Source organism: Chanos chanos, chromosome 8, assembly GCF_902362185.1.
Source record: "Chanos chanos chromosome 8, fChaCha1.1, whole genome shotgun sequence".
Lineage (NCBI taxonomy): Eukaryota > Metazoa > Chordata > Actinopteri > Gonorynchiformes > Chanidae > Chanos > Chanos chanos.
Genome location: NC_044502.1, coordinates 4,334,294 through 4,344,001, shown reverse-complemented (window position 1 = coordinate 4,344,001; position 9,708 = coordinate 4,334,294). Strand labels below are relative to the sequence as shown.

At 39.1% G+C, this 9,708-nt stretch overlaps 1 non-coding gene across 1 annotated transcript; it reads left to right on the top strand.

The window, feature by feature from the left end:
- The first annotated feature begins 414 nt into the window (after window positions 1–414).
- trnas-aga (transfer RNA serine (anticodon AGA)) lies at window positions 415–496 on the top strand. The gene has a single exon. It is a non-coding gene; the product is annotated as a tRNA-Ser (tRNA).
- The last annotated feature ends 9,212 nt before the right edge of the window (window positions 497–9,708 follow it).

The window sequence follows — 9,708 nt, the reverse complement described above, 5'->3', positions numbered from 1 at the left end:
AAGCCCCCATATCCTGTAGTGGAAAACAACAGCAGTTGTTCTGAATGACTTGGCCATCATTCATCATTCACTGGCTCTGTAAGCTCTGTCTGTGTTCTTTCTTATGTTTTTCCTCAACAGTTCAATAGCGGCAGAAGTTTTGTTCATATATAAACATGTAGTTGAGGAGCAGTCCTGATAAACCACATTTTTACAGGGCAAAGTGATGTTCTCTCTGGAGAACACAGTGATGATAAATCCACTCACACATTAGAGGGGTATAATCATTTGACTTTTTCTTTTCAGGTGACTGTTATTGTATCGCTAAATCTACACTGACAATCTGATCGGGAAAACTCAAGAACTCTGTACACATAAACCCATTTACGAGACATCATATGCTCTGCATAATGATTCATAAATAACAACAATGTAGTTGTTGTGGCCGAGTGGTTAAGGCGATGGACTAGAAATCCATTGGGGTTTCCCCGCGCAGGTTCGAATCCTGCCAACAACGTCAGTTTTGGGGGCAGCAGTGGCCTAAAGGTTAGTGAAGCAAGCTCCTAGTGAGTGTGTGTATGTGCTAATTGCTAACACCTGTCAGTGTGTGTGTGTGTTCACTGCTCCAGATGGGTTAAACTGCAGCGACCTAACCTTCCCTTGGAGCTTTATAAAGTATCTATGTGGAAAAATAAATCAACAATAAGCCTGCAAAGCTACTCTCTTCTGTATACAATAAAAAATATTGTTTAGTACATACAGACAGGATAATGATGTGGTTGTATATGGCCTAACCTTGCTATCTGATATGACTTATTATAACACGTTATGTTATATCAGAGTTGAGTACGCTTCAGATTAACACCGTGCTGTTCTAGGTGGTTATATGCTGGGTGGTGTTAGGTCCTTCTGTATCCTAAACTATTTTCCATTGCCTGTCAAATCAATTTTTTTTTTTATAAGAGCATAAAACACCCAGAGGTGTTTAAAGAATACTTTTTGAAGGTTTTAAATGAGGTTCTTAAAATATTAGAGACTTTTCTGGGAGAAAAGAAAAAAAAACCCATCAGTACACTTACTCAAAACTGTGACACCATGTACAGCAATGTAAATGGTCTACAGAAACTTTAAAGGCAGTGAGATCATATCGGTAAGATTATGTGTTGATGCATAGATGACATATATAGACACACAGTTTCGATATATATGTAGGCACATTTTCTCTTTATGTTATTACTAGAATTTCCTGTGGTTTATGATTTCCTCCAAAATAGCTCACCCCTTTCTTGTCCAGTCAAGAGCCACTTCTGCTAGCATGCTTATGATCAGGGAACCACAGACCGAATCCCCGGTTGATAATTAGCCTCTACTTTGGTGAAACACGTTCTCCATCATGCACTCTTGTCTGCTCTTACATTTTTATTCAAGCAGACAGATAGATACAGCAGTATTGACTGGATCATGTATCAGTGAAGCAGTGCACTTCAAAACATCAGAATGTGATAATTGCTGTATGAGTGATGTCTTTAGTACCAGTGCATGTGTTCTTAGGACCGCATGTACATTTGAATTGGTATGCATGCTGTGCTTCACTGAAACTTGACATAACTCGACATGTTTGTTGTAAAGGGTGATTCACGTTTTGCCTTTTAAGAAGACACGAGTAAAGACTCTGTATACAGCTGTACCTCTAACCCTGAGCTTTTACAACAAAATAAGTAAATACATCAAAATAAAAACCAAACAAACAAGAAAGAAACAATGGCTCTTCCCACCTAGCATGACATTAGAATTTTTTCTTTTAAATACTCATTTGCACCAGGCTACTTTTAGCTTCCTTAAAAAGATGTTGTATGTCATGTCTCACACCTCTAAAGAAAGGACTCCAATTACTGGGGTGTGGGGGCCGGAAATTTAGTGATGCCTTAACGGTCAGTGCACTAGCCTATAATACCTGTCACCTGTCACCTACCCCCCCGTATACACATATGTGTGTGTGTGTGTGTGTGTGTGTAAACAGAGTATAGTACATACCATAAATGCAGCAAAAACATTTGTGGAGACAAAAAAGAAAGCATGAATTAAAAACAAAAAAAACAAAAACAAACACAAAAAAAAACCTAAGCATCATCTCTTCGCCTAGCTGGATCTGGGCATAGCACTTTGTCCACATCATAGGCTATGTCCTCTCTTGCAAGACAGTGAGGGAAGAGTCTTGTTGAATGAATGGTGAATCCATCCTTGCATAGACCCTACATCAGCTTGGACGCAGGCCTCCTCCATGGCTTGAATGAGGGGTATCCTGACATAGGGCTAGAGTTTGTAAACCCTCCACTGCCATGCCGAAAAAAGCTCCTCAGTGGGCTTAAGGAGAGGAGAGTATGGTGAGAGGTATTGGAGTGAAAATTGTGGATGCTGATGAAACCAGTTTAGGACCAGTGCAGATTGGAGGAGCAGTGCAGATTGGTGGAGCAGTGCAGATTCGTTGTCCCAGATGACAATGTATCTCCCCTGCTGTGCATCCATTTGGTCTTCTGCTGTGACAGTGTTGTGTGGTCTGTCCAAAAATGTGAGTATGTGTGCTGTGTTGTAAGGACCCAAGTTGGCATGGTGGTGGAGGACCCCGTTCTGCGTGACTGCAGCGCACATTGTGATGTTACTACCACTTTGGCCTGGGGCAGCCAAAATAGCTCTGTGGCCAATGTTGCATTTTTGCTGAAGACAGGTAAACTCACCTGTTGCCTTTTTATAGTGCTTATGCCTGATTTGTGAGCTTATAATTAAGCACCTAAGTGTCTGTACACCTGACAGCTGTGCTTGATCAATTGGTTCTTAAGTGTGGTATTTTGAAGGACAGTGCCTTGAAATGGCAAAGAAGTGACATCATCATGTTAGATTTCTGTGTCTAATGTAGAGAAATGTGTTTAGTGTTTTGCAAAACACTGTGTGTAGCGTGTTGCAAAAAGTGTGAGGCTGAGAATGTGCTCATAGTTGTGCTGAGGTCTGGCTGGGCTAAGGTTTTGCTCCTTGAGTGTCAGGTTTCAGTAACTGTGTCTTATTTTTAATTTTAGTGTGTGAGCAATCATAAAAAATACTGTAAAGAAGATGGGCATCACCTGGGATTAAGTACAATAATTTCTTGTATGTGAATCAGTTGCAGTGTTAAGATAAACAACTAACCAAGCAAAGCGTGTATATGGAGGTATACAAGATCTCAAAACAATGCTGTTTTTCTAAAAATTCAAAAATGCAAATCCACAGAATTAAGACATCCAAATACAATAACAATCAAAAACTCCAAAAGAGATTATCCTGTATCCGACCAGTTGCTGAGCAGTATCAGCAAAAGAAGCATGTTTTACTGGTTACATTATGTACACCTGTTAATACAACGTTTTTTGAGCTTTTCATTATGAATGCACTTTGTGGTCACACGAACTTTGTTGTCACGTCACATCACATGTTGTCATCTAGTCTAATGATGAATGTATTCTGTGTCTACAGACCCCTGATATTTATCTTGGTTTATTAACTGTGGCATAAAGGCCACCTGGATCTGCTGGTCCTGTGTCCTGTTGCTGTAGTCCTGTTGTCCTGACTGTAGAGTAGATCACTCTATCCGCAGACTGGTCCTACACACACATCAGAAAACGTTATGAAAAATCACATGATGAAGAAAACATGAAAGATCTGATGAGATGTTCACTCACGTTGTCCGTTTTGGAGGATCTGTTGTTAAAAACTGTAACCTCAGCATATGTCACACAGTCCGATGTCTGACTCTTATTTTGAATGAGAAACACAATGAGAAACACAAAAGAAGACGTAGAAATGCATAGAAATACAAAGAAATGTCAAACAGTGTAAGATTTTTCATTGAAGACTGTGTCTGTTCATAAGTCAACAAACTGATTATAACTAAAGATCTCAGAGCATAATGCATGAGAAAAACTTTCATTCATAACTCCCTTATTATATATAAAAACACTTAAATGACTCAGATTGTGGTTAACGAAAGACATCGGGACTGAAAAGATGAGCTGTGTCTGAACTCTGGCCATTCAAAAAGACCACGGACACCATATCTGAGCACTGATACACAAGAGCAGCGTATACTGATCGATAACAAGAAATCACTAGATAAATAATGTTTCATTATAACTCACTCTTTCTTCCAGAGTCCTGTCAGGGTAATCTGAAATGCAACATGGCAAATTCTCATGTGAGGTCAGTTACATGCGTATTATCAGAGTGAAAAAGAGTGTGTATGTATTGCATAGCATTAAGGAAAAAGTCTTAAAAACGCGTGAGCAGTACATTTTTCATCAGCAGTAAGACAGATTCTCGGTATTCTCCTCATGAGCGCATCAAAATCGGGTAACATTGAGTTCAATTAAATACAAAAACATATAATGGTAAAGAAAGGAAGTTAAAAAAAAGAAAACCGAGGATCTACTTGTTTGTTTCTTCCATATTAGCAGAATGACAATAAGCACAAAAGCACCAAGCCCAATGACCAGACAGGGGAGCACAACCTCTGATGAGAAAAAAGAAGAAGAAAAATAAAAAGCTAAGGGGATGAGTCCGTGGATATAAATAACCGCAGAACCGATTATCATCAACACAATGCCACTGACATCTTGAGCAAGCACAATTTTCTTTTTTTTTTTTTTAACATCTTTACGTTTAGAAAATGCTTTGTATTGTGTACAGCTTCTCTACAACTTCTCTGACTTCATTTGTAAATGCTATTTTCTTAAAGAAAGATTTCCCTGTTCTTGTCAAAACCTTCAGACTGTAAATGCAAATATTGATCACATTCTTTCCTCGTTATCTGATAGTCAAATTCTTCTTCTTCTTTTGTACACGCATAGGCCTGCCTTGGACTTGGGGCGTGGTTGTTTGGAGGCCCATGGACACATGCCCCGTGAACCTGCTCAGTAACCTGTCTCTGCTGTAAAGACCCTAACAAGGTGGAGGTGAGAAATCTCTGCGGCCCCTGGAATGTTTGGAGCTTGGACCTTAATGTCTTTTTTGCAAATGAATAACAAAGGCAGTGCATAGGTGAATTTTGAATTTAACGGAAGAATTTGATCATTTAATACAAACTTAAAAGCCCAAACGCTTCTGTTAAAACGTTTAATGAAACACTACATACTTGCAGAGGATGGTGTTGAGATTTTGTCTGTAGATGACGAGTGGTTCGTGGCAGAAGATCATCCAGAAAATAAAATGAATATACATCAAACGCAGGACGTACTGTGGAATCTTCTCTACCCTGGCTGAAGTTTTGTTTGGTACGCTGCATACTATAATACATTAATACCCAATGCACTTGTATAAGACCAACATAAATGAAAAACTCACAACGGTCTGATACTGATTCAACATGTTCACGTATATGGCCCAGTTATACTCCTTATTTATCTTCTTATAACATACAGCATATGCGTTTGTGAATAGTGTATCATATATCAGTTACTTTTGAATTCAGTCAGAGCAAAATAAAAGAGGCTATGAAAATACAGTAGCAGGAAACAAATGAGCACAGGTGAAATGACTCATTTCTAAGCCGCTTTCATTTTAAACCACTGTCATTTCATTGAGTACAGTCTCCTATAGGTATATGTAGCCTTGAGCCCTACCTTCCCATTTGGTGACATGTTTGACTGAGGTCTGTATCTCCTTTCCCTTAGTCAGCTGGCATCTCCACTCTCTCTTATTGTCTTGGTCCTGGAGCTCCACAGTCAGACTGATGTTACACTGAGACAAGGGTGAGATTTTGACTGTGGGGGCATTCTGTAGATCAGCACCTGTCCCAGTCACCCAGTTCAGACTCACACTTTCAGTCCTGATGAAATCTTTACAACTTATTCCTCTGGAGTGCAATGAGCAAAAGAGGGTAACATTTCTGCCAGACGTCATCTGAGTCTTCGGAGAGTGGACTGCAGCAGAAAAGACGGAGATGACAACAAAATGATACAAATTACTTTCATTCATTGTTTTAATTTAAGTTTGACTTGGTAAAACATGAAGAGGGTGTCCATAAACCCTCACAGAGGACCAGTTTAGCTAGCCATATTCCAAATACAGGATGTGTGTGTGTGTGTGTGGGGGGGGGGGTGTCTTTGGATTTTTGTTCAGGTTTTATATTCTATATTATTGTTAATGATTTTTTAATTAATATTCATCATTCTGATGAAATGGACAAACGTTTATTCATGTCGTCGCAAATAAGTATTTTTCTTATTTGTAACGTCATCATATGATACACGTCCCATCTGATATGATGTTTAATAGCATTCTAAAACATGAATGAGTCATCTGGAAGGCACTGTCCAGCTGCCGAAAACAAAGCACTAAGACAAACGTGGACTGATAACACAGACAAACTAAAAAAAAAAAGCCATGCAGTGGATGTAAACTGATGGAGTTGAAAATAAATAATCGTAGACTAGAAAAAGGCTCATACATGATGTTATGAATCCTCAAAGGAGCTGGTATGAAGTACTATGCATACTTTCTACACGGCACTGAAAGCATAGGGCTCACATAATTCACAATGAGGTATCGACTTCCTAGAACAGTCAGGAAGGAACACATAAAACCCTTTAAATAAAGGTTCTATAATTCCTAAGTGCTGCTTAACACGTTATATGCAAATGATTCAGACAGACATACTCACTTTTGAGAACAGTCAGGTGAACAAAGTAATCCACTCCAGTTCCATTCTCGTCTTCATGTAGAGACTGTCGACAGGTGTAGTTGCCCGCATCTCGAACTTTGACTTTATTGATGTTCAGAGAGCAGTTAGGCCCCACATCCAGTCTGTCGGCTCTGTGTGTGTTTTCTGTTTTGATTTTCCCAAAACCAACCAGCTCAATAGAGCCAGAGGTTTTATTACAATAGCTCCATGTAGTTGAGGAGCAGTTCTGATAAATCACATTTTTACATGGCAGAGAGATGTTCTCTCCATATCTGGAGAACACAGTGATGTCAAATCCACTGACACCTGAGGGAATGATGAATATGAATCACTTTTTATTTGTATCAGCAAAAAACTTCAGTATATAAAAAACATATTGTGGGGCAGACACACATGCCTAACTTGGAAAAACACTCGCTGCTTTAGAAGTGGCATAGTTGTCATGACACGAAACAGTGTCCTCAGTTTGACCAGTTTCCAATGGATGTACTCTAACAGATTTCATCAACTTTAAGAGGGCACACTGTAATAATAAGATATAAAAATCTCTGCAATAATTTACAGTTACAGTGCTATCAAAAAATGAGTAGATCTTCTTATGCCAACACTTCTTAGCTGAATCCTTACCTCTAAAGAGAAAGGTTGTGGCCGTTAACCCAAGCAGAAAAATGTGTCTATATTCAGCCATAGTCTCTGTTAATCTGTCCACTACAACAGCGCTGATGCAGAATCTAACTAATAAAAGAACTTCCTGTGGTTTTTCACATCCTCTCACTCGACCAATGGGAAACTGGCATTTCAGATGATGACACAAACACCCTGTTGTTTGCATGTGTATGTTCATAGAATCACTCCCTTGCTTTCTCAGTCATTTTCAAAGCCGCTTATCCTAATTGGGGGGGGGGGGGGGGGGGGGGGGGGGGCTTTTCCCGCCTTTTGCTCTCATGAGGAACACCCTGGACAGGTTGCCAGGCCATTGCAGGGCAGACACACAGACAAACACACTCACATGCCTCATACCTAGAAGCAATTTAGTGTCTCCAATTCGCCTTTGGACTGTGGGAGGAAACCCGGAGCTCTCGGAGGAAACCCACACAGACACAGGGAGAACATGCAAACTCCACGCAGAAATGACCCTGGGCTCCCGGTCGGGAATCGAAACCCAAGACCTTCTTCTACCCACTGCGCCACCGTGCCACCTTCATAGAGTCAGTCATATGAGAAACAGTTAAAGATGCAGTTTTGTTTATTTAATAGATTCTTTTAACCAGAGCGATCTATGCAGAGTATATTTATGTTTAATGATTTTTTAATAAGTGCTGTGGTGGTTATGGATGGTCTGAGCCGATGAATGATCTGAAAATATAAATTCAGTGTTGATGTTGAATTTGATGAAACAAGTTGATCATTTGATCATTCTTATCAGCTCTTCAATTCAGGAACATCAGATACCTGAAACTTTCAAAACTGAAAACTATTTTGGAATAATTTTCAACCCAGTTTTTTGGTGTTCCATAATGTTTATATCATTACACTCATCTTCCACTGAGGTGTAAAAAGAAACAGCTCATATGTCATATATCACATCCCTAAAGAAAGCTCACGTACCACGGAAATAGAAAGGGGAGTTGCTCACTGCTGACTTCACATGCTAGTTAGAAAAGCAAAGAAAAAAGTGTTAATGACTAAATGGAATAGCTGTGTTCAAACTGTGCTGAACACTTCTCTCTTCAGTGGCCTAAACATTTGACATGAAGCTCTTTGACATGACAACCTGAAAGCTGGAAAAAAATGGTAGTTTTGGGAAAGAATGACTTTTTTGGGGAAAACTAATTACTTTTATAACCGTTCTGTGTATAAAGAGAGGATGGGTAATGAAGTATTCAGTTATCAGTGAAATCAGCATTTGCCATAAACGATCAACTCTTAGGGCAATGTGCTCGTTGTCTGCAGATTTCTGATCAAAATCAATTTAAATATCAGAGAAAGAGAGCAAAATGCATCAAATGCCCACTGTCTATCATGTACCAGGTCCTATCTCAGAGGGAAATCATGCACATGAACAATAACACGTACTACCCAACTATGTTCATGCAAGGTTTACCAGAATAATCTCAAGGGTACGAAAGTTGGGCTATAAATATCTACACAGCCAAATCAACATATCAGCAGCAGTTGACATAAAGCTAACCAGCCGCAGACAGATTATGACACCCGTCATACGTGAGAGAGGCAATGAGTCTGTTCGTGAAGCAGCTTCATACACTTAAACTGTACTCAACCCTGTCATGTATTCAAGTAAGTAACTTTCAGAGAGTTTACTGCAAAAAGAGAAACTCAAACAAACAAAACCCCTCAAAACATTCATGCTTAAAGTACATATAAAAAAATACAAAACAAAACAAAAACACTGTCTGTATCTTGATATGAAGTCGTGGCAATTATGAAGACTACACTTGTAATGGCTGCCTTTCATTCAGAGTAAGAGTTGATTAAGAATGATGGCCAAGTAAAATGACTCTACTTTTTCACAATAGGATACAGGGGCTTTATGACATCATCCTGTACAATGATACACTATAAGTCTATTGAGGACACAGCCATGGTACAACATAGCACAGCAAAGCACTGTAACTTTACTTTTGTTTTAGGTTGTTATGGAAATTGACGGGGTTTTGTGGAAAAAGAAATACTTACAAATTAAGGCATTTCATTTGCAAACCATGTGACTTACCAACAACCTTGAGAGGGGGGTTCATAATGACCTCATACATCAAAACGGATTAACTTCCTCTTCAAACTTCAATACAAAAAACACTTTCTGTATTTTTTTCTTTGTTTATGTTTCTTCTGTGGTGCATAATGGTCAATTTTTAGGGACACTAAAAATTCACAAAGGTGTATTTAATCTATAATAACACTTAATATTAGGATTAATAATTTGCCACCAAACTGATTAGGGAATGTTCATCATCCTCTCGGGTGCGAGTGGATTTGACATCACTGTGTTCTCCAGTTATGGA